This window comes from Panthera onca, chromosome B1 (assembly GCF_046562875.1).
Source record: "Panthera onca isolate mPanOnc1 chromosome B1, mPanOnc1 haplotype 2, whole genome shotgun sequence".
NCBI classification, from domain to species: Eukaryota; Metazoa; Chordata; class Mammalia; order Carnivora; family Felidae; genus Panthera; species Panthera onca.
This window is the reverse complement of record NC_138342.1, coordinates 154104277-154128922: the sequence shown is the minus strand read 5'-3', so window position 1 is coordinate 154128922 and position 24646 is coordinate 154104277. Positions and strand designations below refer to the sequence as shown.

General features: G+C 39.2%; 1 non-coding gene and 1 pseudogene across 1 annotated transcript; both read right to left on the bottom strand.

Annotated features, from left to right (window-relative positions):
* Positions 1–10539: 10539 nt before the first annotated feature.
* Positions 10540–11198, bottom strand: LOC132692942 (large ribosomal subunit protein uL11 pseudogene; annotated as a pseudogene).
* Positions 11199–19635: 8437 nt separating this feature from the next.
* On the bottom strand, positions 19636–19720 carry TRNAR-UCG (transfer RNA arginine (anticodon UCG)). Its single transcript has one exon. It is a non-coding gene; the product is annotated as a tRNA-Arg (tRNA).
* Positions 19721–24646: the final 4926 nt, after the last annotated feature.

Here is a 24646-nt window from a genome sequence, read left to right as displayed (position 1 = left end):
AAGCTGTTCCTCCCCGGATACTGAATCTGCCAGCACCTTGATCTTGGACTTCCCAACCTCCAGAACTGTGAGAAATAAATGTCTCTTGTTTACAAGGCACCTGATTTATGGTATTTTGTTGTAGCAGCCCTACGAACACACCAAAAGAGCTCACATAATAAAAAATCCAGTTTTGCATTCAGCTTGACTGAGGGACTCTGACAGTATCATCAGATCTAGATTGTCCTCTTTCTCTGTCCCTGATGCTGGCTCTTCCATGTTGGTTTCACGCATAGGCAGGCCCTTCTTTCAAGGTGGCCTCTGTCCCTTGGAGCGTATATCATGCTCACTTCCAATCTCACTCCCCAGGGCACCCACTTTTTCAGCCATCCTTGTTTTGGGTTCTTTTGGTTAGTCATTTTAATAGTCTCTAAAACAAATGATAATATACCAATCTAATCAGGCTTCTGTCACTATTTCTTCCTTTATCAATATCAATTTCTTTTCATGATAGAGAAAGATCAGGTCATTCTTACCTTGTCTAGCCCAACAGAGTTCTAACACTATGCTTGGTTTCTTCTTCTCTGGATGACTTCAGCAGCAATCAACAACATATTTATTCTTCATTCTTGTTCCAGTCACTGTATTTTTACTCTTTATTTTGTAAGAGGAGGAATCTGCTCTCCTCCTTCCTTCCATTCCTCCCAATTGCTTTCCACCTCAAAGTTGGTAACAACTACAATGTATTCCATAACTACCGTGGATTTTTCCAAGATTTCTCAATGTGTTGATTCTATAATCTTAAAACCAGGAAGCATTGTTTACATTATTATGGTCATGTAAATATTGTTCACTGATGTGCAAAGTACCACACCCAGGTTTATTTTCTGTGGGTGTAATACCATCACCACTTTGCCACTTGATGGAGATTGTACCTAACGTTGAGTTCAAGCAGATAATTTTTTACACTCCACTACTTGCTTCTATCATATCCTCAACTTTTTCTAACTTCAAACCCTATTTCTATTGCTGTTGTTGTGGTTATAGTTTATATTAGTGTATGTGTTTTCTTGTTTTTTTTTTTTTCTGCTTACTTTTACAATCCCTTTATCCTTGGTATTCTGAAATTTCATCATGCCACATCCAGGTAGGGATCTTTTTTCATCCTTTGAGCCTTTGCTCAAAGGCTTTCCTTTTAATCTAAAGATTGTGTCTTTCTTCAGCTCTGGGATGTTCTCTTACATTACTTCCTTGATAATTTCTTCTCTCCTGCTTTCCTTGTTACCGCTTTCCAGAACACTTGTTAATCGAATGTTGACCTCGTGTCTGATCTCTCACTCTTAAAATTTCTCTCATATTCCTCAAAATTTTTTCTTCTTCTACTCTGGAAAATAGTCTCAAACTTATCTTTCCATCCTACTATGGCACTTTTCAAATCTCAACAACTGTACAGCCAGATTTTTGAATTCTAACAGCTCTTCCTTATTCTCTCTTGGCTCATTCATAGAATATAATTCTTGGTTTTACAGACTTTGCTTTGCTTGTGTTTTTAGTTTTCTTCTGTTCCCTGAATTGGGGTGTGTGTGTGTGTGTGTGTGTGTCATTTTTCCTGCTTGATTTTTTCATTTACATTGCAAACTTTTGTTTACATTTAATACCAGAGCAATAGAAAATGAATTGGGATTTCTGTGTATAGAACTGGGGTTGTTGACTATGAGGCTTTTGGACAGGACAGGTGGGGAGCAGGCTGTTATGGGGAGCCCTCTATATGGAATTAAATGGAGGACTCTATTCTGTGGGGATACTGATTAGTGGATGCCCTTATTTCCCCCCAGATAGCATTTAAAGTTGAGAATAACTTTTTTTATAAGTTAAGAATAACTCAATTTCTGGCCAGGGAGAAATATCTGACTGTGGCTGTCCTGCGTTGAGGGGCCACATATCCAACAACTGGCTTTCATTTGCTCATGGTGTTCTCAGCTCTGCTTCTCACACCTGTGCCCGAGTCACCTGCTATCTCAGAATCTAGAGTTTTTCAGGTTCTGCAGATCCTTTTATTTATATCTGAGGCTGATGCATCCTTTCTTTCCTTTCACCAGTCAACATTCTTCCATCTGCTTTATGTCTTCCAGCAATTTATTCAAACTTTTCATCTATGTTGGCTCTTCTCTTGGTTCTTTTGGGGTAATATCTTTGAAATGATTTTACCATCTTTATCTTTTTTTTAAATTTAAATCTAAGTTAGTTAACATATAGTGTAATAATGATTTCAGGAATAGAATTTAGTGATTCATCACTTACATATAACACCCAGTGCTCATCCCAGCAAGTGTCCTCCTTAATGCCTATCGCCCATTTAGCCCATCTCCCCACCGCCATGCCCCACGAGCAACCCTCAGTTTGTTCTCTGTATTTAAGAGTCTCTTCTGGTTTGCCTCCTTCTGCTTTTATATTATTGTTGCTTCCCTTCCCTTATGTTCATCTGTTTTGTATCTTAAATTCCACATGTGAATGAAATAATATGTTTGTCTTTCTCTGATTGGCTTATTTCGCTTCACTTAATACACTCTAATTCCATCCATGTTGATGCAAATGGCAAGATTTCATTCTTTTTGATTGCCAAACAATAATTCATTTTATATATATATATATATATGTACATATATATATATATATATGTACATATATATATATCACATCTTCTTTATCCATTCATCAGTTGTTACTATCTTTTTCATGAGATCTTGGAAGGAGCTGAGATACCCATGTGTGCTTGGCACTCACCCTGCACCACCCAACTTTATGCTGATGTTTTGTGTTGGATGACTCTCTGGATTTTCAATTGATTATGAATGTGAAGAGACTTTGAATTTACTTCAGAATCCTCCAGTTTAGGGTTGGAAGGAGCTTTGGACTGTAATAAAGAAATCCCACCCACCTCTTATTTTATCAGTCATGGTGCAAACAGAGAAGCATGACCACTAGATAGTCATTTATTTTTTATAGGAATTTGACCTTACACCATTGTGGGAGGTGACGAAAAAGTCTCTCTATGACCATTATCTTTGTGTTAGATCCTGGCATTTGAATTCTGCAGGGTGGGCAAGAGAGATAAATGTAAAGCAGGGGACAGTAGGAACAAGGTGGAATCCAGAAGCATGAGCTGGAGCCTATGAGGATGGAATAAAACACACCTGTGTCTGTTCTTATTGCCTTTGACCTTGATGGTGTGGATGTCCTGCTGAAGAAGCTGGTGCCCTTCATCACAGTGGTAAACACACATCTATTCCAGGATGTGGAGAAGCTGAATGAAGATCTGAGGGAAGGCAGAGGAGTTTCAGACTGACTGCTGCCCATACTAACAAGTGGAGACAGCATGTGACAATGCACATGACTGCCTGGCCCCCTGCACCAACCTGCTGAGCATAAGAACAATATGGCTACTACTTTACTATGACCTTCCAGTTTTGGAGACCTGTCCTAGGTGGGAATTTAAGGGAAGGGAATTTTAGGATCTGGTCTAGTTTCATCAACTTGACACATTGTTGAGCCACCACATTTCAGATTTGAAAAATTAGGCTCAGAGACATGATGTGAATTAGCTAAAACTCAGTAATTTTTTCAGTGGCAAAACTTGGACTACAACTAGGTCTCTTGATTATCAATTCAAATATTTTCTAAAAAGTTCCCCCTCCATCACTAATGGACACAACACATTCTTATTCAAAAAAACTAGAAAATTAAAAGATCACCCAGAGTTCCATCATTTAAACTCAGCCATTAATATTTCAGTGTATTTCCTTTTTATTCCTTTTCCTATGCATATCTGCCAATATTTTCAAAATTATACTATACATACATATATGTGAATAGTTTCTTATGCATTAAATCCTTATCAGCATCATAAATAATTTATTTAACTATTTGTCTAAAATAGGCATTAAGGATATTTCTAATTTTCTGGCTATTACAAATAATGCCGAGTAATACAAATAATGATGAATATCCTTGTGTATACATTTTTATTCTATCCTTGTAATAGAATGTTAAAATTGGCGGCAAATACTCTGAAATTGCTTTCAACAAAGATTATACCAATTTATCAGAAGTGTGAGAATATCTGTCTTCCTCAACCTTTGACAGCATTGGATATCATCTTTTAAATACCTTTGTTATCAAATTTTATCTTATCATTTTTTAAATTTGTATTGTTTTGATTACTTGAGAGGGTGAAAATTTCACCTGAGTTTGTTAATTACTTGTGTTTAATTTTGGTGAACTCTTTGTTTATGCACTTATGAATTGAAGGTCTTAATTTTATGTACTGTCTTTCACTAGATTAAATATATTAACTCCTTGTTATTTTGTTACAGATACACTTTTCTCCTGAGCAATTTGGTGCTCTTAGTCATAACGATGACAGACAATGGGCCCCTGAGAACAGAAGCGCAGCCATGTGGGGATGGGAACTAGCTGACATTTAGAAATATTCTGGTCAAGAGTTTCGATTGCTGTTTGTGTTTTGGGGATGCTGGTGTGAAGCCCAGCTAAGTCATCAGGGTTAACAGGTAACCCCTGAGTAGATCAGCAAAGCCCTGTGGGGTGCAGGGAGAAGACAGAAGCTGGTGAAAGGCACATGCCGAGGCCTCCCTGAGAATCAGGAAGAGTGTCTGGTGAAGTGGATGTGATGGAAACAGTTGGAGAGTGTGACTCTGACAACTTAGAGTTACAGGCAAGCACTGTCCTCAGACTTTGGGGGAAGCGTATTTGAAAAAGTTCAGATGACAGATGGATGCAACTCCATTCCCTAGGATGAAGGAAGCTGCTCAAAAACAGAACTATGACAAACGCATGTAAGAGGATCCTAAAAATTTAAACTTGGAGGAAGCAGCCAAAACGTTTTGCTTTTCAATGTAGGGAGAGCAATGGGAAGTATGTTTGGATACAGATTTCATTCTCAAAGGACCAATGAATTTTGTACATAGTGAATGGGAATAGATGTTCTCACCTAAATAGCTTGGATATATCATATATCTCATATATGTTGCGAATATAGAAGTTAGGACATAGAACGTAAATGATTAATGTGGGTGTGTTTCCTTCCTCTGTCTGAAGAAGGCTTTGTTTATTTGGAGGGCCTGCCAAGGAGAGAGGTTCTGGCCAGGTTTAGAGTATGAGAGAAATAGTATAAGAAAGGGGATTTTTACTAACAGTTGATGTAGTCTATGTAAACTCCCTTTAATGTTCCAAGAGATATGAGCAAATAATGGTATCCCCTCTTGTTTTTCACAGTCTGTTGAACGGTACCTTTGGTAGGGAGTGAACCATCCATGTCTCATAAAATATTGCCTTCAACTTTGGTGTATAAAAAAGTGAGATACGAGGGTATATAGCTTTGTACCCTCAAAGGCCTTTGTGTTCATTTATTTTGGGCTCCATTTCATTCTAGGGTTTGGGCTTTCCTGTTTTTCCTCTGCTGCTTCCTTTACTGGGAATAATTCCTTTCCTTCTCTTCTCCATGTAGTGAACTCCTACACATACTTGAAGAGCCAACCCACTTATCACCTGCTCTCTGAAACCTTCCCCAGCTTCCCTGGGCATGAAGAACTCCACTTTTGCTGATGGACGGCTACCACGTTGGATTGTTAATAGTTTCTGTGAGATTATAAACTCCCTGAGGTCTCATTGCTCTCTATATCCTCATTATCTAGCCCAGAGCCTGCCAAGTATACATAAATGATTGAAGCATGAAGCACAGAAAGTCCTTCATGGTGAATGGACTTCGTTTCTTTTTGTTTTTCCGTGTGGAGGGACTGAGAGCAACATTTCCGGCCTCCCCTTGCTCTGCTCCCCATCCCCTTCATGTCTCCCCAGGGGAGGAGGAAGGATACCTCTGATTAGCTTGGGCTCCTTGGTCAGTCTTCATGCAGTTGGACTTGACTGAGAGGTGAGTTTTTTGTTTTTTTTTTTTTTAAATTTTTTCCCAACGTTTTTTATTTATTTTTGGGACAGAGAGAGACAGAGCATGAACGGGGGAGGGGCAGAGAGAGAGGGAGACACAGAATCGGAAACAGGCTCCAGGCTCCGAGCCATCAGCCCAGAGCCTGACGCGGGGCTCGAACTCACGGACCGCGAGATCGTGACCTGGCTGAAGTCGGACGCTTAACCGACTGCGCCACCCAGGCGCCCCTGAGAGGTGAGTTTAATTCTGGGGTGAAGCATGAGGAAGTTCACTGTGGCCCTGCACCTGAACCAGCTGTTATCAGTAATAAGTCTGACAAGCTGATCTCAGTCTGGCTGACTCCCTGTGTCTCTTTCTCAATTGGTTCCTGACTCAGGAATGGAAGAGAGGCATTATCTATTGCTCCCCTGCTAAACCCCCAACATCTGACATTTGTACAGTGCTTTTCAGTTTACAAAGCACTTCCACATCCATTATTTCGAGGGTTGTAAATAAGGTAACAAAGTGCTGTGGGAGTTTTGGGAGCAAGTGATTAATATCAGCTGGGGAAGCCACAGCTCACATGGAGCTGCGTGTCTGTAGGCCTCGTTTAGCACAGGTGTCTGGCTGAAAAGTCTCTGAATTCTGCCCCTTCCAAGCCTTTATAAAAAGAAGGGAACCAGCAGGGTACATTAGCCTATTTCCAGAATTTGCCTTATCTACCGCCTAGTTTGCTTTTTCTGATCCCCTGCACATCTTGTGTGTCTTCCCCCGAGTTCTGACGTCTCTTGGTTATTCTCTGTTATTTCCAGTTCTTACCTCGGGAGGCCCAGGCTTTGTCAATCTTTTGGACATGCTACTGCTCCGTGACCTGGCATCCCTATGGGTCAGGACCTGATAATCACTCTCTAGGATCATGCTCTGTGACCATTGCTCCTTTCCCCAATCTCACCACCATAAAATCAGCTGGCACAGACAGCTTCGAGCTCTAACGTTCTATCATCATTGGCCTTAATAGCTTTAGAAGCGACTGGATCTCTTTGCTCAGTCACAGCAAAGGCCTCATGACATTAGAGGTATTGTCACATTGGAGGCACACACCGGGTGACTTTGTAGATGCCAGCAGTTTTCCCAGGATGTGGGTCCACCAACAGACACTGCATTGATGTGGATGTGCTAAAAGGCATTTTGGAACAAACAGCTTCCACAAAAGTGCCAAATTCTAATTGACATTGTTTTTCAAAGTGTTAGAATATAAATTGAATTTCAAGGCAAAGGGAAAAAAATTAGAATTGGAAGTAAGAAAGTGAATTTGCAAGCAGAAATGAAATGAGTCAATCTAATTTCAAAGTCTGTCCTGAACCAAGGGTAAAATAACAAACAGTGTTTGTGAAAAAAGAGAATCTAATATTTATAAGGGGTTCAACATCTAAGGGATGATAAATTGCACTTGAGAGGAAACGCTGCATTAGATAAATTTTATCTTGACACTGAACCCTTTAACATGCCTGTAGAGCTTGTCTTGTACATCTGTTGTAGCCCACATACCAGTCTGTCCCTGGTAGTCACCGAAGGGTTATTTTGCTGAGAAAAATCTGTTTGACTTAGAAGCTGGAAGAACGGAGAGGCAAGCACAGAGATTGGAATCTAAATGAGTAACAGAAAAATTTCAAATGCCACCATGGCAGGAAAAAGATGAACAAGTCTATGATAATTGACGCCTCTTCTTACATCCAATTCCATTCTATATGATCTCCAAACACATTCTTAGCCTGGTTTGACATCATTTATGTCTGTTTGGAATCACAATAGAGAATGTGACAAAGGAAGTTGAAATCAGTGGAGTGCATTGTTGGGTGAAATTATCTGTGGAGATACAAACCCATGGAGATGGGACATGAGGTGGTTCTGTTTCACTGTGGGCCCTAAGTACCTGTGGGTCTTCTTTGATAACAGGTGTTGATGGGACAGAAGAACAAGGAGAGAAGGACAGAGTTCAAGGTTGGGAGTATATAGGCTTGGGTGGGTAGGGAGTTAGGGGCTAACTGAAATCATGTGTGTGTCTGTGTGTATGCATGCATATATGCATGAATGCCTACAATGAATGTAGAGTGAAAATCGGAATCTAATGAGTGGGGTATGTAGTTGTGGTCGGGTGAGGTTATGGCCAGCAGTTTCTGTTATAACATCTCCTTTCTTTGCTTCATGATTCAGCTTCTTTAGTTGGTGATTGACTTCACTCATCAAAGCTTCAGAAGGGACATGTAAGACAAGGCACTTAATGCAAATAATCCAAACTATGCCTTTAGGATAATCTAGGTAAAGGATAGACATTAACCAGTGTTTGTTTAATATCAAGTATGATAGTTTTATATGAGTGCATTTTAATTTTACATATAAATAATGAGATGATCGTGATATTTTCTTACCTTATAAGTATTTGCTGATGAATATTTGATTTGACACTATAGATATTAAATTTTTTTTAAATGTCATTGAGTTTTGAGAGAGAGAGAGAGAGAGAGACAGAGTGTGAGTGGGTGAGGGGCAGAGAGAGAGGGAGACACAGAATCTGAAGCAGGCTGTCAGCACAGATCCTGACGTGGGGCTCGAACTCATGAACCGTGAGATCGTGACCTGGGCCGAAGTCAGACGCTTAAACAACTGAGCCACCCAGGCACTCCAATACTATAGATATTAAATAGATCTGGATTCGAATCCAGTTTCCACCTTACCTTGGGAACTTTGAGTTCTTTGAACCCAGTTTTATCATTTGGAAAATGGGGATAAAATCCACCTTGAAGGCTTCTGATGAGTATTGATTACATGAAAAAAATTGTAAAGAACCTAGAACACATTAGGTGCTCATTAAATTCCCTTTTCCTACATTCTGGACAAATAAAATTTGATTTTCTTAAAAAGAGAAAAGTGTCAAATGGTAGATTTTTGTTTCAAAAAGTCATTTTTCTTTAGACCTTAAATATTTGATCAAGGCACTTCATCCCAAATCTTCAAAGTAAAAGTAATAAAAAATACTATATAATTCTTTTGAAAATAACTGAAAATTTGAAGAAAAGTTTCAAGAATAGGAATAGTACAAAGAAGACCTGATTACATTTTATATGGATTTACCTTTACTTAACATGTTACCTCATTGGCTCTATCATTCTCTCTTTCTCTCTCTCTGTATGTATACACATATACATATATATATATATATATATATATATATATATATATATATATACACATTTTTTTTCTGAACTGTTTGAGAGTGTGTGGCATACATCCCAGTCCTTACCCTTCAATATTTCAATGTATATTTTCTAAAAATAGGATGTTCTCTTATATTACCACAATACAGTTATCAAGCTCAGCAAAGTTAACATTGATAGAATACTTTATAGCTAATCTCCCATCCTAATTCCAGTTTTGTCAATCAACACAATAATGTTTTTTACAGCATATTTCTTTTTTTTTCTGCCAGTATAGGATTGGTTGCTGCATTCAGTTGCCGTGTCTCCTTTAATCTGATTAGCAAAAATTATATATTACCATTTATTTGATCATTGATAAATGATATACATGGCTGGCTAATTTATTTATGATTTAAGTAATAGTGCAATAGAGTAATCAACATAGCAACAATTTTAAACTCATCTGCCTAGCTTTCGAGTCCTCTGTAATCAGCCCTCACTTTTTTTTAAAGTTTATTTATTTATTTTGAGAGAGAGAGAGAGAGAGAGAGAGCACAAGTGGGGGAGGAAGAGAGAGAGAGGGGGAGAGGGAGAGAATCCCAAGCAGTTTCTGCACTGTCAGTGCAGAGCCCAAGGCAGGGCTTGAGATTACCACCTAAACCGAGATCAAGAGTCAGGTGCTCAACCAGCTGAGCCACCCAGGAACCTCTGCCCTTACTTTAATTACCTATATGCTGCTCCCCTATGGTGGCAGCACCTTGTAGCTGGAAAAACACAAGCTTGGGGCAGGTGCTCTGGGTGTGAATCCTGGCTCTACTGCCTTTTGACTACATGGTCTGTAACAAGTTTCTTAACTTCTAGCTCCTTCCAAAAAACTTGTAGCTATTCAATTAATAATTGAGGAACCAATAAATAAATCTAGTGCATAGGCTTGGTAGGAAAATCAAATGCAATCATTTGCCTAAATGAGCCCACAAATGTTCTTGGCACATAGGAATTTCTCTGAAAATGTTTATTCTTTTGCCTTCCTCCTTGCCGGAGCCTGGTTTTTGCTACATTCATTCCTGCCTCCCTAGCTTTGTTCACACAGGTCCCACTTCTGCCTCTTTTTGAAGCCTACCCAAAGCCCAAGTATTTGTTAAGATTCAGCTCTGCTTTTTTTTTAAATTCTTTTTTAATGTTTATTTATTTTTGACAGAGAGAGAGAGACAGAGCATGAGCAGGGGAGGGGCAGAGAGAGAGGGAGACACAGAATCTGAAACAGGATCCAGGCTCTGAGCAGACAGCACAGAGCCCGACGCGGGGCTTGAACTCACAGACCACGAGATCATGACCTGAGCCGAAGTCCAACGCTCAACAGACTGAGCCACCCAGGCGCCCCCCCAGCTCTACTTTTGTTATATTCGTCATGAAGTCCTCATTAATCTCAGTACTCTCTCTACCTTTGAAGACTTTATGATCCTTTATTGAAATATTTTCCTTTGTAGTTCTTAACTAGCTGGGCATTCCCCTGCGCCACTGTCGATGTCATCTATGATGTCATGAGGGTGGTGGCCATCAATATGGCAGCTCACAGATTGGGCAGTCCCCAGGATCTCTCTAGTGATTCCAGAGAGTTCTCTGGCTAGAGATTGGCGCTGCGTCTGTCAGGCAATGTTGATAATCTTGTCAGAAGTGATGTTTCCGCTGTGCTTGATGTTTTTCTGCTCCTTTCTGTATCTTGGCGGTTCCTTGAGGGCTTTGATCATCGGAGCAGGGCCCGAAGGTACCACTTCAATCTGGGCCTGTGTATTCTGAATGGTCACTTTCACTGTCATCCTCAGACCCTTCCCATCACCAGTTGCATTGGTGATGTCATCACAAACTTCTTTTAGAGACAGACCCAGGGGACCGATCTTCAGGGCCAGGGCAGATGTGGCACGGACTGCCCCACCTGTGCACCTCAGGTATATGCCTTTGATCTCTTTGGAGAATAACTTAGGCAGCGTGGTGGAGGCAGCTAGCGTGGGACGAACCAGGGTTTGGGATAACCGAAGAGAGTTGCACCTAGGCCTCCTCCCAGCCAAAAGCCTAAAGTGAACGAGATATTAGACACTAAAATTTAGGGGTCCCAATAAGGCCATAAACAGAGAGAAGCTCTCACATAAAGAAAGGAAAACACTCAACAGTTACTGAGCAGTGACGAGTGCTTTCCCTGCACAATTATGTTTATCCTCACAATGGCCTCAACAGGGAGGTCTTCATAGTCCTATTTTGCTGATGAGAAGCCTTTGGTGCAAGGTCACAGAGCTGGAAATGGCAAAGGTGGATTTTGAACCCACGGTTGGTTGCACACTTCCTTTTAGGTTGGATTGCCGCCTTCACTGACATTTATGTTAAAAAATATTGGTTTTTAACTCACGAGTGATAAGTCCACATTAAGTTTTTGAGAAACTACAATGGTAGCAGAGATGGGCATATCTAACCTCTCATTCAACATAAATTAATTTTTGTCCCCGTGAGTCAAGGTAGCCTGTGGTTTACTCAGTGTGACTCAAAAATGACAGTTTTATGTGCTTCGGAGGGAGAACTGGTTGACTAATGGGTAGTTCAGAAACGTTTTACACACAAAGAGCTCAATAATTTCCCACTTTAAAAGTGTCACTTGCAGGTATCAGTTAATGACCAGCAATGGCTACTCAACAAACAGGCATTTATGATGAGTGCTTCAGTGTGAGAAGTTGGACAAAATGACCTCTTGGGGCCCTCCCCATGGATGTAATCAATCTCATCAAACCTCAGGCTCAGTTGGAGGCCAGAGTGGAGCACTGCTCTCCTGTTTTGAGCTGTTACGTTCCTGTTTTGAAGGAACACACCTTATCTCCCCAACTGGGAGGTTCTGTGAGGGCAGAGACTTGACTTTTCGTTTTTCTCCCAAAGCAGCAGGTGCAGAATTGAGCACGTAGTAGGTACTCAGTAAACACTAATTGAATGATTACTTCAAGATCTTGTAACTCCAGATGCTTATAATACGGGGACATTTAAAGCGGGGTCAGAGCAACAGGGGACTCTAAATAATGGTCCTGAAAAGCCATTACAAAATAGATTGGGCAGACTCCCCAGTAACAGACAACATTTATTGCTTTAGAGATCTAGTAGCCACTTTGTTATTGTTGTTGTTAAACATGGACTTAAGTAAAAGAATAGGTCTCTTTTCTCAACTCTGATTCTATTTTGGTCTTAACCCTGACAACATGTGATACAGAAATAAGCCTGTCTTTGTCCCTAATAAAGGAAGTTTCTTGAGTTAGAAACACTAATCAGTTTTAGCGGTTTAGAGATGTGTGAGCCAGCATCAAGATTTTTCATAAGCAGATGTATGGGACACCTTTGTAAAGAAGATAGAGTAAAACTAGATCATAAGCTCTTACTCCTACAGTACCTGATGGAATGAATGACCACGTTAAAAAGTCAAAACAAGGGGCGCCTGGGTGGCTCAGTCGGTTGAGCGTCCGACTTCAGCTCAGGTCACGATCTCACGGTTCGTGAGTTCGAGCCCCGCATCGGGCTCTGGGCTGATGGCTCAGAGCCTGGAGCCTGCTTCCGATTCTGTGTCTCCCTCTCTCTCTGCCCCTCCCCCATTCATGCTCTGTCTCTCTCTGTCTCAAAAATAAATAAACATTAAAAAAAATTTAAAAAAAAAAGTCAAAACAAAATAAAACACCAGAGAAAGTTATTAAAAAATGATGAGCAGCATTTAAACAAGAAAAAGTGTATTATTTTCTTTATATTTGATCCTAATTTTATAAAAGTATTTCTTTTTTTTTTTTTTTTAATTTTTTTTTTTTAACATTTATTTATTTTTGAGACAGAGAGAGACAGAGCATGAACGGGGGAGGGTCAGAGAGAGAGGGAGACACAGAATCTGAAACAGGCTCCAGGCTCTGACCAGTCAGCACAGAGCCCGATGCGGGGCTCGAACTCACATACCGCGAGATCGTGACCTGAGCCGAAGTCGGACGCTTAACCGACTGAGCCACCCAGGCGCCCCTAAAAGTATTTCTTATATCCAGTTTATTTAAAAATTTTTAACTGTTTATTTATTTTGAGAGAGAAAGGGAGAGAACATGTGTGTGAGAAGGAGAGAGGCAGAGAGAGAGGGAAAGAATCCCAAGCAGGTTCTGTGCTGTCAGTGCAGAGTTGGACGTGGGGCTCAAGCCCACCCACAGTGAGATCATCACCTAAGCCCAAACCAGGAGCCAGACGGATGCTTAACCGCCTGAGCCACCCAGGCGCCCCTATCCAGTTTATGCACACATGGAGAGCTGCTGAGGTGATGTGCACTTTAATATTATGGGGCGCCTGGGTGGCTCAGTTGGTTAAGCGTCTACCTTCGGCTGAGGTCATAATCTCACCATTCATGAGTTCAAGCCCCACACTGGGCTCTCTGCTATCCGTGCAGAGCCTGCTTCAGATCCTCTGTTGCCTCTCTCTCTGTCTCTCCCCCGTTTGCACACTCTCCCTCTCTCTCTGTCTCAAATATAAATAAAACCTTAAAAAGATAATTAATAATGATTTATTTCATGTGGTGGTGTTTGAGCTAAAACTTCACATTTGCATATTCTACATTACTTGAATTCTTTGCTATGTATATACATTACCAAAAAGTCAATATATATTTTGAATGCTGCATTAGCAACTTTTCAGGGTATTGCAAACTGAGGCAACTTCCTCCTGCTCATGTATGGCTGTACTCATGGCCTGCACTCAGCTTCGCTTCTTTTCTTACTCTGGACACTAGTCAATGTATGCACAGCTAATTCTAGATGTAGAATTTCTTCTCCCCAGAGTTCTGCCCTGTGGCGTTGCTATAGATTGAATGTTTGTGACCTCACCCTCACCCCCCCCAAGTCACATGATGAAATCCTAACCCCCAAAGTGATGATATTGGGAAGTGAGGCCTTTGAGATGTGATTAGGTCAAGAGGGTAGAGTCCTCATGAATGGGATTCATGCCCTTATAGAGGAGACCCCAGACAGCTCCCTTATGCCTTCTACCATGTGAAGACACGGTGGGAAGATGGTCAACTATGAACCAGGAAGTGGGTTCTCATGAGACACAGAATCTGCTTGCACTTTGATCTTGGACTTCCCAGGCTCTAGAACTATGAGAAACAAATTTCTTTTGTTTACAAGCCACTCACTCTACTGCCTAAATGGATTGAGACAGGTGTCCAGTCTGTCCTGAGGTGGCCTCCTGGCCACTATTTTCTTAATGTTGGAGTTTTACATTGCTTCTGCTAAGGATGGAAATTTTAACTTGTCATCACTGTTTTTCTACATAAATCTTCATTCATAACTTTGACTACTTTCTAGGAGAAAATCTTAGAAGTAGGGTCAAAGCATATGACTTCTTTTCTCTTTTAATGCTCATGATTTTATATAGCCAGATTGATTTTCAAAAAGGCTATACTAATTGATGCTTTCACTAGAGGTATTTACAAAAGTGCCTCTTCTGTAACTCTCTTACAGTCCTAATCATTTTTTGTTTGATATTTGTGCCCATTTGATAACTAAAAATGATATTTAATTGCTGCTTTCATTAGCATTTTTATTATGAGTGAGGTTGACTGGTTTTCATATGAAGATTGAATTTTTTAAATTTCAGTGGAATTCTATAAGTGGGCAGGCAACACAAGTATATTTGTTTATTAGAATAAGAATTTGGGGGAGGGTGTTGCACATGGGTGGCCAGAGGAGCCCCAATGTCAGGGATACCAGAGAGGAGACCTCAGTGACCATCCTGCTGGTAGGTTATGAGGGCCTGAACCAGGCAGGGAAGGCAGGAAATTCAAGGGCGTTCCACCTCCACCTCTGACTTCCTTTTAGGCTTCCAGATTTCCTGTTACAGTTTTCCACTCTGAAAAATTAGTATAGCAATAACCGTGTGACCCAATTAATTTCATGATGTTTTTAATCTCCTTATTGGGGGAAGGTTTATAATTCTCCTGAAAGATCCATTTCTACATTCCGCACCTAGAGAATCAATCATTCAGAAAAGAATTTGGCTGCAAGGTGATGAATTTTCTTCCCTGTGACACATTTGTGGGGAAAGGTGGAAATGGATTCTACGGATCTAAGTATGATGAAGAAATGCCCTGATTTGCTACCAGCTTTTTGCTAGTGCTGGTTAGTCTCTTGGCTTTTACCTTAGAGTCCTTGTATGTTACATTTTTAAAACAGAGAAGCGAAACATACATAGGTTTTAGCCAAAGCAAATCCTGATGAAAAAACCACCGGCCCTCTGTCATTCTGAGCTGGATTGTAATTCTTTGTTCTCTGTAGACTTCAGATAAAAGGATTCATGTGGGATGGTAGATAGGGCGGTTTTAATTTGGATCAACTGGACTTACTGCTGGATTTTACACCAGCCACGCTGTGAGGCAGGTTCTTTGTTTTCAGCAATTATCAAACTAAGCCTAATTAAACTTGCTTTGCTTTGATGTACTGTAATGTTTTCCATAATTTTATATTCCGAACCATTTTCATAAGTCCTTGTTTGAAATCAAGGATGGACTAGGGATTCATTTTATATCTGTCATGTCATGATTTAGTATGTATCTAATCAGGCTTTAAGATGCTTACTTTGGGTTGATGTAATTCAACATTCTTCTTGTTGTTGTGTTTTTGCAACTGGGACCCCTGGGATTGCTTTTAAATACAATATGCTAATATAATAAATACAATAGATATATGTGGAAGGAAAGTGCAGACTTTCAATCCTACCAATTAAATATAGCTCTTAAATTGTATAACACACTCCTCTAGCTTGTAAAATTCAATTGATTTCCCTTTTTGTTGTGTTGTTCCTTAAGGGGACTTTTTTTTTTTTTTTTTTTTTTTTTAAACAGCCTGTTTGGCCCAATTGACTCCATGTATATTTCTTTTGTGTAGCTAGGTTAAACAAGGTACTTGGTTTTTTTTTTTTTATATTCACAAGTTGTTCATTTCCCACTTAGTGGAGGGTCCATTAGATCTCTTTTGCTTTATGGGTGCTAGCACAGAAGAGGTGAATGTTTTTCAAAGAGAATTTTTCTTCATCAAATATAAATAATTTAAAAACACATGTACTTCGTTCATCTAGTATCATACTTGGAGTTCTTGTTGCCACAGTGCCCTTTGCTGCCTTTCAAAATACACTTAACTGGTTTTTTTTATCCTAATTTCCTGTGGCTTTTAGCTTATCAGTTGGAATGGGCAGAGGATACAAAACTTGATCAATTATGTTGCACAGATTCCTCTTTCAGCCCATCTGTAGAGGGGACTTTGCTACAAGACTCTCTTACACATTTTCGAATGAAGTAATTCCTCCGTCTTCAAGATTTGTCATGAAGAAATATTATTCTTATCTGTTGCCATGAAAATCAAGAAAACTTAGGGCTAGAAACTATTATCGATATTAGAAAAACTTTGTATTGCTGGGCATAATTTGATAACATTTTTTAAAACTTTGTGTGGCAGTATAATCCATATAGAAAAGTGAGTGCACAGCTCAATGAATTTTCACAAACTGACCACACCTGTTTAACCAGTACTCAGACCAAGAGAGAACATCCCCAGCATTCCAGAACATATACCCCCTCATGCTCCTAACTAGTCACTGCTTCCCACAATTCACCCCAGAATAACCACTTTCTTGACTTCTAACACCATAGTTCTGCCTGCTTTTATGCATTATATACATGAATTATACAGTAGGCACCCTTTGATGTGTGGCTTCTTTTTTTAACATTGTGTATGCAAAATTCATCCATATTGTTGGATGTGGTTGTAGATGTTCATCCGCATTGCTTCATCCATTGTATGACTCTACCACAGTTTATGTATCCATTTTACTGTTGAAGGGCAGCTATGTGGTGGTGGGAGGTGGTGAGAAGGCACTGGAAGAGGGGTCAAATGACTTTACCTTTAATTCCTGCTCTAGTATTAGCAGGAACTGTACACAAGTTAAACAGATTTGGTTCTAACCTCTCAGTGCTTGTTCATTCTAGATAGTAAATACCTGGAGGATAAGGGACTAGCTTGGTTTATTTTTCTCCTCCCACTAACTCAGTGCCTCCTACAAAGGCACTCAAATGAATGTTGATACGATTCAAAATAGCTTGCCCAGGCAGAGAAGCAATAAAATGCAATTATGAGATGTACAATGTGAGACATGAGAAAAATAGTGCAGGAATTTCCAAAAGAAGAAATGGCTGAAAGATAGAGAAAGGGGGAAAAGATAAAATATAATATAAAACAGCATAAAACAATACTTATTTATTTTGCTATCATGTAAATGAGCCTAATTAAATAGAGTTTGTAGGGCATTACTACATCATCTGTTAAAATGTATAAATAAAACAGTGTTTTGGTTTGCTGTTTTCTTGTTCACTGCACAGTAACCTCCCTTGATCTCCCATCTTTGATTATTTTACATGTATTTTGTTCAATTCGCATGATTTTTTTGACTGCCCAAAGCATCAACTGAACTGAATAAACCAATAATTGTATGAAGTTGACATTCATCACAGCCATGTAAATGTTTGGTATTTTAGCCAATTTTGCTTTTCCATTTTGTTTTTGTATCAGGCTTCACTGTGGATTCTACAAATTCTGGTTGTTGTTTTTTGTAAGAACATATCATAATTTATATTATTTTATTTATTTCTTTTATTGACTTGATTGAAGTTGCTCCACAATCTCAATAATCAGTACACTAATACATGAATAATTATTGCTATGTCCCAGTAAGGGGTAGTAAGATAATTATCGAGCTAATACCAGTGCAATAAATAAATTATTCATTAAAACATACAGTGCCTATTTGAATATATTGTTGCATTCTACTAGCAAAAGCATCTAGTACTTTATTGGAGGCTCTCATTTTGATTAAAAAAAAAATAAGATGGCCCATTCATTCTGGTAGATTCAGAGAGTTAATAATTTGACTACTCTAGGAATTGGCCTCAAGGGAATGTAAACAAGTGACAGACTTGGAAGAAAGGCAGGGTGGAATTTGATATGGCTGATTTCTGATCTTTGTGTATTAGTTTGTTAGAGCTGTCATACAAAATACAATAGACAGTGGCTTACACAATAGAGGTTTGTTTTCTCACAGTTCTGGAAGCTGGAAGACCAAATCAAGGTGCTAGCAAGTTGGTTTCTTCTGAGGCTTCTCTCCTTGACTTGCATATGGTCATCTTCTCCCTTTGTATTCATATAGCCTTCTCTCTGTGTGTGCCAGTGTCCTAATGTCCTCTTCTTATTAGGACACTAGTTATATTGGATCACAGTCTCCCTAATGACATTATTTAACCTTAATTACCTCTTTAAAGACCCTATTTCCAAATACAGTCACATTCTGAGAGGGCTCGGGGGAGCTAGGACTTCAACATACAAGTTTTGGTGGGGAGATACTTTAGCCTGTAACACTCTGTCAAAGACAATACTTGAAACTGATATGAAATACTCAGATCAGGCACATCTCATACTCCTTCTAAGACTCAATGCTGTCACATTCGAGTCCTCAGCTGCTTGTTCTGCTTCAGCTGCTGCTCTGGCCTTCCCCCTCTGGGGTTGCATGGCTCCATTACCTGGACGTGGCCAGTCACTGGGGCCTGATGCACAACCAGACTGATCAGTCACCACCCTGAGTTTTTGTCTTTTCACCCTCCTATAGATCATGGATGAGATGCTGTGTGGTGGGGCATGGGATCTCATTTTTAGAGCACTAGCCAAAGAGGCTACAAGATGCAACTGAAAAATTCAGATGGGTTAAGTCCCCACTGGGGCAAACTTTGACTAACAGAAGGAAATAAGAGATGGGAAGGAGCTGGGTAGATGAATTACTGCTCATTACTGCTTCCCATGGCTGGTCCCAAGCCACAGTTTCTCTGTATTAGCCTGTCTAGAGACTCTGGCCCAGTGGTTATATCTACTGAGTAGTCAGCTTTATATCCTCACAGCTTATCCCTTTTCTCTCTCTAACTTCCCTGGCACTGCAGCTATCAAATGAAGCACCAAAACTCAATCCTTGTCTCAGGCTCTGCTTTCTAGGGAATCTGGAATAAGATAATATTTTTCATGTTATAGAAATCTCACCCTAATTGGAGGGGTAGGAATAAATTTGAATATAGAGACTATTATTATTTAATATTTATTATAGAGCAGTTAGTCACTGTTCTTGAGATCTACTAGCAAGGGGGCTACAATAAAGTTATGATAAATTACAGTGCACAGTGACAAATATTAACTCAGTAGCACCCCTAGCCTTATGTAGATTCATCAACTGGACTCATCTGCTTTGCTAAATAATTTTTCATTTTAGTTTTTATGAGAAAATGTGTTTATAATTTGAACAAGAGCATTTTTTTTTTAAAATTTTTTTTTAACATTTATTTATTTTTGAGACAGAGAGAGAGCATGAACAGGGGAGGGTCAGAGAAAGAGGGAGACACAGAATCTGAAACAGGCTCCAGGCTCTGAGCTGTCAGCACAGAGCCCGACGCGGGGCTCGAACCCACGGACCACGAGATCATGACCTGAACCGAAGTCAGACGCTCAACCGACTGAGCCACCCAGGCGCCCCTGAACAAGAGTATTTCTTAAACCACATCTTTATCTGCTATGAAGAATGTGCTTTTCTTTCTAGCAGAATCCATGTTGTTATCCATGATGATGACATCATAATGGAGGAATTCATGAATAAAGTTTCTTAAACTGTTAAAAAAAACTCATCAGAGGGGCGCCTGGGTGGCTCAGTCGGTTAAGCATCTGACTTCGGCTCAGGTCATGATCTCACAGTCTGTGGGTTCAAGCCCCGCATCGGGCTCTGTGCTGACAGCTCAGAGCCTGGAGCCTGCTTCCAATTCTGTGTCTCCCTCTCTCTCTGTCCCTCCCCTGCTCATGCTCTATCTCCCTCTGTCGCAAAAATAAATAAAAACATTAAAAAAAATTAAAAAAAAACTCATCAGAAAATTTTACCTTCTTCAAAATCTCAAACATTGAAATATAATGTGTTATTAATTATTTTGTATAATCACTAAGTAGTACTAATATTTGGCCACTTGAAAGAATTTCCTGAAAATTCTAGTTTTCAGAAAGTAATTTTTCAATTCCAGTGAATTCTTCAGATAGGTAGTATATAGTAAGACCATACACCTATTATATACCCATATGCAAATAAAGTTCACCTGAACAAATGGGTTAGACTCTTGTGCAAACTTTCTGATGCATTGTGTGGCATTAGTAAATGAGCAGGAAAAACTGTAGATCTGACAAGGGGTTAACATCTGAACTATATAAGAGACTCCTACAACTCAATACCAAAAAACAAACAACCCAATTAAAACATGGCAAAGGAACTGAATAGATATTTTTTCCACAGAAGGCATACAAATGGCCAACAAGTACATGAAAAGGCGCTCAACATCACTAATCATCTGGGAAAAGGAAGTGAAAACCACAATGAGATATCACCTTGCACCTGTTAGAATGGCTGTCATCACAAAGAGAAGAGCTAGGAAGTGTTGTTGAGAATGTGGAGAAAAGGGAACCCTTGTGCACAGTTGGTGGCAATGTGAATTGGTACAGCTATTATGGAAAACAGCATGGAGGTTCCTCAAAAACTAAAAATAGAACTACCATATAATCCAGCAATCTCCTGTCTGGATACTCAACAGAACTGAAATCAGCACCTTAGAGAGGTATCTGTGCTCTCATGTTCATTGCAACATTATTTGCAGTAGCCAACATATGGAAACAACCTAAACATATGTTGATGGATGAATGGACAAAGAAACTGTGGTATGTATATAGAATATTTTTCAGCCTTAAAGAAAAAAGATCTTACCCTTTGTGACAACATGAATGAAACTGGAGGGTGTTATGCTAAGTGAAATAAGGCAGATACAGAAAGGAAGAAACTATGTGGTCTCACCGATATGTGGAATCTAAAAAAGTCAAATGAATATAAATCAGAGAGTAGAATAGTGATTACTAGGGTCAAGGAATGAGAGGTAATGGGGAGATTTTGATTAAAGGACATAAAGTTGTAGTTATATAGGAAGAATAAGTCTAGCGATCTAATGTATAGCACGGTGACTATAGTTAATAATATTGTACTGAATACTGCAAATTTTCTAAAAGAATAGATTTCAGATTCTTTCACCATAAACAAAATCATGGAGACTATGAAAAGGAGATACATTCATTAGCTAGACTGTAGTAATAATTTCACCATATAGATGTAGGTCAAATCATCATGTTTTACACCTTAAATATATACAGTTTCTATTTTAAAATGTACAGGAAATAGAATTTCCAAATTCATGACAGATGTGAGTATTTAGAATTAAAGAATGAGAAGTTAGAATCCCTGGGGATTTCCAGGAATTCCCAAAGCCAAACCTTATATTGTACTTTTTCACAGTTTATTTATGAGTTTAAAAATAATAAGCAACCATAATAATAAATAGTGAATTTCTGTGATGGTGTTATATATATAGAGGTTTTCTATACAAAAAATCTACCCCATGTAATAAATGACTGTTTTATATAAACTGATATATTATGAACAGATTATACATTTCAATAACACACAGAACAATGTTTTCTTGATATAAACATTTGATAGTAGAAAACACCAAAAGAAGGGACCATTGGCACCAAATAAAGGCCAAAAAAACCCCCTCTAACAGTTTGAAAGATACTACAAATATTTAATATTTAAAAGCTGTCATCCTAAAATAAAAATTTTAAAGCACACTACACATGAATTGTCCTTTCCAGTAGTTTTGATCTCTGTTTTATGACAAATATTTCAGACGTAGAGAAATTTCTTTCATTTTACAATATTGGTAGGAATATTTAAGGGTGCATCCAAAAGCATCTCCAAGTTGGATATCAGGGTTTGTGCTGCTTCATTTAAACTCATTTCCTTTTTTAATGTTAAAAATAATTTGTTTTTCCCTATTTTGGTATTGCCATTGAAATCAATATTACTTTTGCCAATTTAGATTTGAGATCAATTTCTAATTTCATACTTAAATATTCTATGACAATTTTCACATCTTATTCTCTTTGCATTTTTTTTGGTAAAATATTTATAAAAAACTATAGTCTGGGGGTGTCGATTAAGCATTGGACTCTTGATTTCTACTCAGGTCATGATCTCACGGTTCTTGTGAGATCAAGCCCCAAATCTCCTTGCTGACAGTGCTGAGGCTGCTTGGGATTTTCTCGCACCTCTCTCTCTCTTTCTCTCTGCCCCTCTCTCACTCTTGCTCTCTCAAAAATAAAATAAAATAAAATAAAACAAAATAAAATAAAATAAAATAAAACAACTTAAAAAGAAGAAAAAAAACTATAGTCTGTAGATAATATTCAACTGTTGGAAAACATCAGTCAATATTATTGGGGAGTGTTTGAATAGTATAACATTTGGATATCCTAGTAAGTTTAATAGCACTACACAGAATCATGTGTTGGTATTGCCAATTTAAGGACTTATTTGGGTTTCAAAACTTGTTATTTCTTAGAACATCACTCATAGGATATTTATAATGTATTCTATGTGTTAAAATTTAGTAATATCAATTTTATTTGTAAGAATGATTTACCTACCATTAAGAGCAGCAGCAGAAAAAGAGGCTGTGCATGTGATCACTGATCATCTCGAGACTGATTTAGCTTAAGAAAATAGGTGTCATCATAGAAATGTGTGTATCAAGAAACTGAAAAGAACAAAACCATGCATTTTAAATGACTATGACCCTTGGCATACAGGGCTCTTCTCTCCCTTTATGAACAGAAGACTTTACCATCTCCATGTTATCACAAGTGCTGGGTATAGAAATGCTGGGAGAGTCCCCTCATATTTCTCTTCATGGCCAGAAAAGATCTACTGTTTCCCTCAAGGTTTTGAGATGGGACTACTAGTACTTTGAGTTATCACAAGAAATCTCTGATAATCTTGAAAGACTTCTCAGGTGAGACTATAAAATACCTGGGCACATTTGGCCAGGATTTTGGTATAACTTCTCAAAAAAAAAGTTGATCCCCATCATGGATTATGCTGAGCAGACTACCATGTTTTACCCTTACATGTAGTCTTTGGCTGTAAAAGTTTGTTTCAGAGCACATGGCATAGTCTGTACCCTCTTTGTTAAGACTATTTTCAGCACTAACTATTGCTTAGTATAAGCAAGGTTAATAGGGAACTGTTTTTTTAGGAATGACAGTGTGATTGCCTCATACAAGGCGATGTGTAAGTAGTCATGTTGAAGTCTTGTGTATGGTTTCATCTCCTTAAGCAGTTTCTTGTAAGGCATTTCAATATAGCATTCCTCCCCATTAATCCTTCAGGCTTGATCAACATGGAAAACAAAATGACCTATGGAAGTGACACCTTATAAGCCAGTGTATTCAATAGCAGATGATTCAATCCATTCATATTCATAATACTGTAGACAGGCATATAGATCTAAGTACCAAGCTGCATATGTAACCCACACATGTAAGAAGGTGTGAAAGAGTAAAGTAGTTAAATCCTATGGGGCAGCAGGTGGCTGCTTTTAACTCTAGCTGCAGTGAGGGAAGGGGGCGGGGTGATGAGTGAGGGAAGTTTCATGGAGGGAGACAGGGCATAATCATAGAAAAACTGGCTGCTGTGTGATGGCTCAGTCCTTCAGGCTGCACTTGGAATTAAAGGCCATTACACCTGAGGACATTTGGAGGCTGGGCAGAGTGAGGGCCAGTAATGGAGTCCTCTGGCATTGGAGGGGAATTACCTCCACAACATTTCCGGCATTTCTTGGCTTTTTTGAAAGGCAACAGAGAAATCACTGGAGCAATAAAAATGCCCTTAATGTTTTTGAGGCACAAGCAGGTAGAGTGATTTTTGAGCAGTTGCAGACAGCAACCAAGAGCACTTCAAAACCAAAAAGCAAATGGACTCTTGTGGGACCTGCAGGGAAAGCAGGTGGCTAGGCAACACTGTGCACCCAGCTGCCCCAGCCCAACCTGGACAAGTCATTCTTGACCCCTTCAGTTTCCACCTCTCACCTTCAAATGAGTTGTTTCTAGTTTTTTTCCTCTTAAGAACTATATTGCTATGGACATTTTATACATATTTCCTGGTCCATTTGTGCAAGAGTTTTATCAGGTAATGCTAAATTGTTTTTATTAAAAAATTTTTTTTACTATTTTTTTGAGGCCGGGGAGGGGCAGAGACAGAAGGAGAGAGAATCCTAACCAGGTTCCTCACTGTCAGCCCAGAACCTCATGTGGGGCTCAAACCCATGAGCCATGAGATTATGACTTGTGCTGAAAGCAAGAGTCCGACACTTAACTGACTGAGCCACCCAGGTGCCCCTGACTTTTAAACTTTTTAATCGGGTGGGAGTTTTCTTTATTTTTTTAATGAAAAAATTTTAAGGTTTGTTTATTTTTGAGAGAGGGAGAGAGACAGAGTGCAAGCAGGGGAGGAGCAGAGAGAGAGGGAGACACAG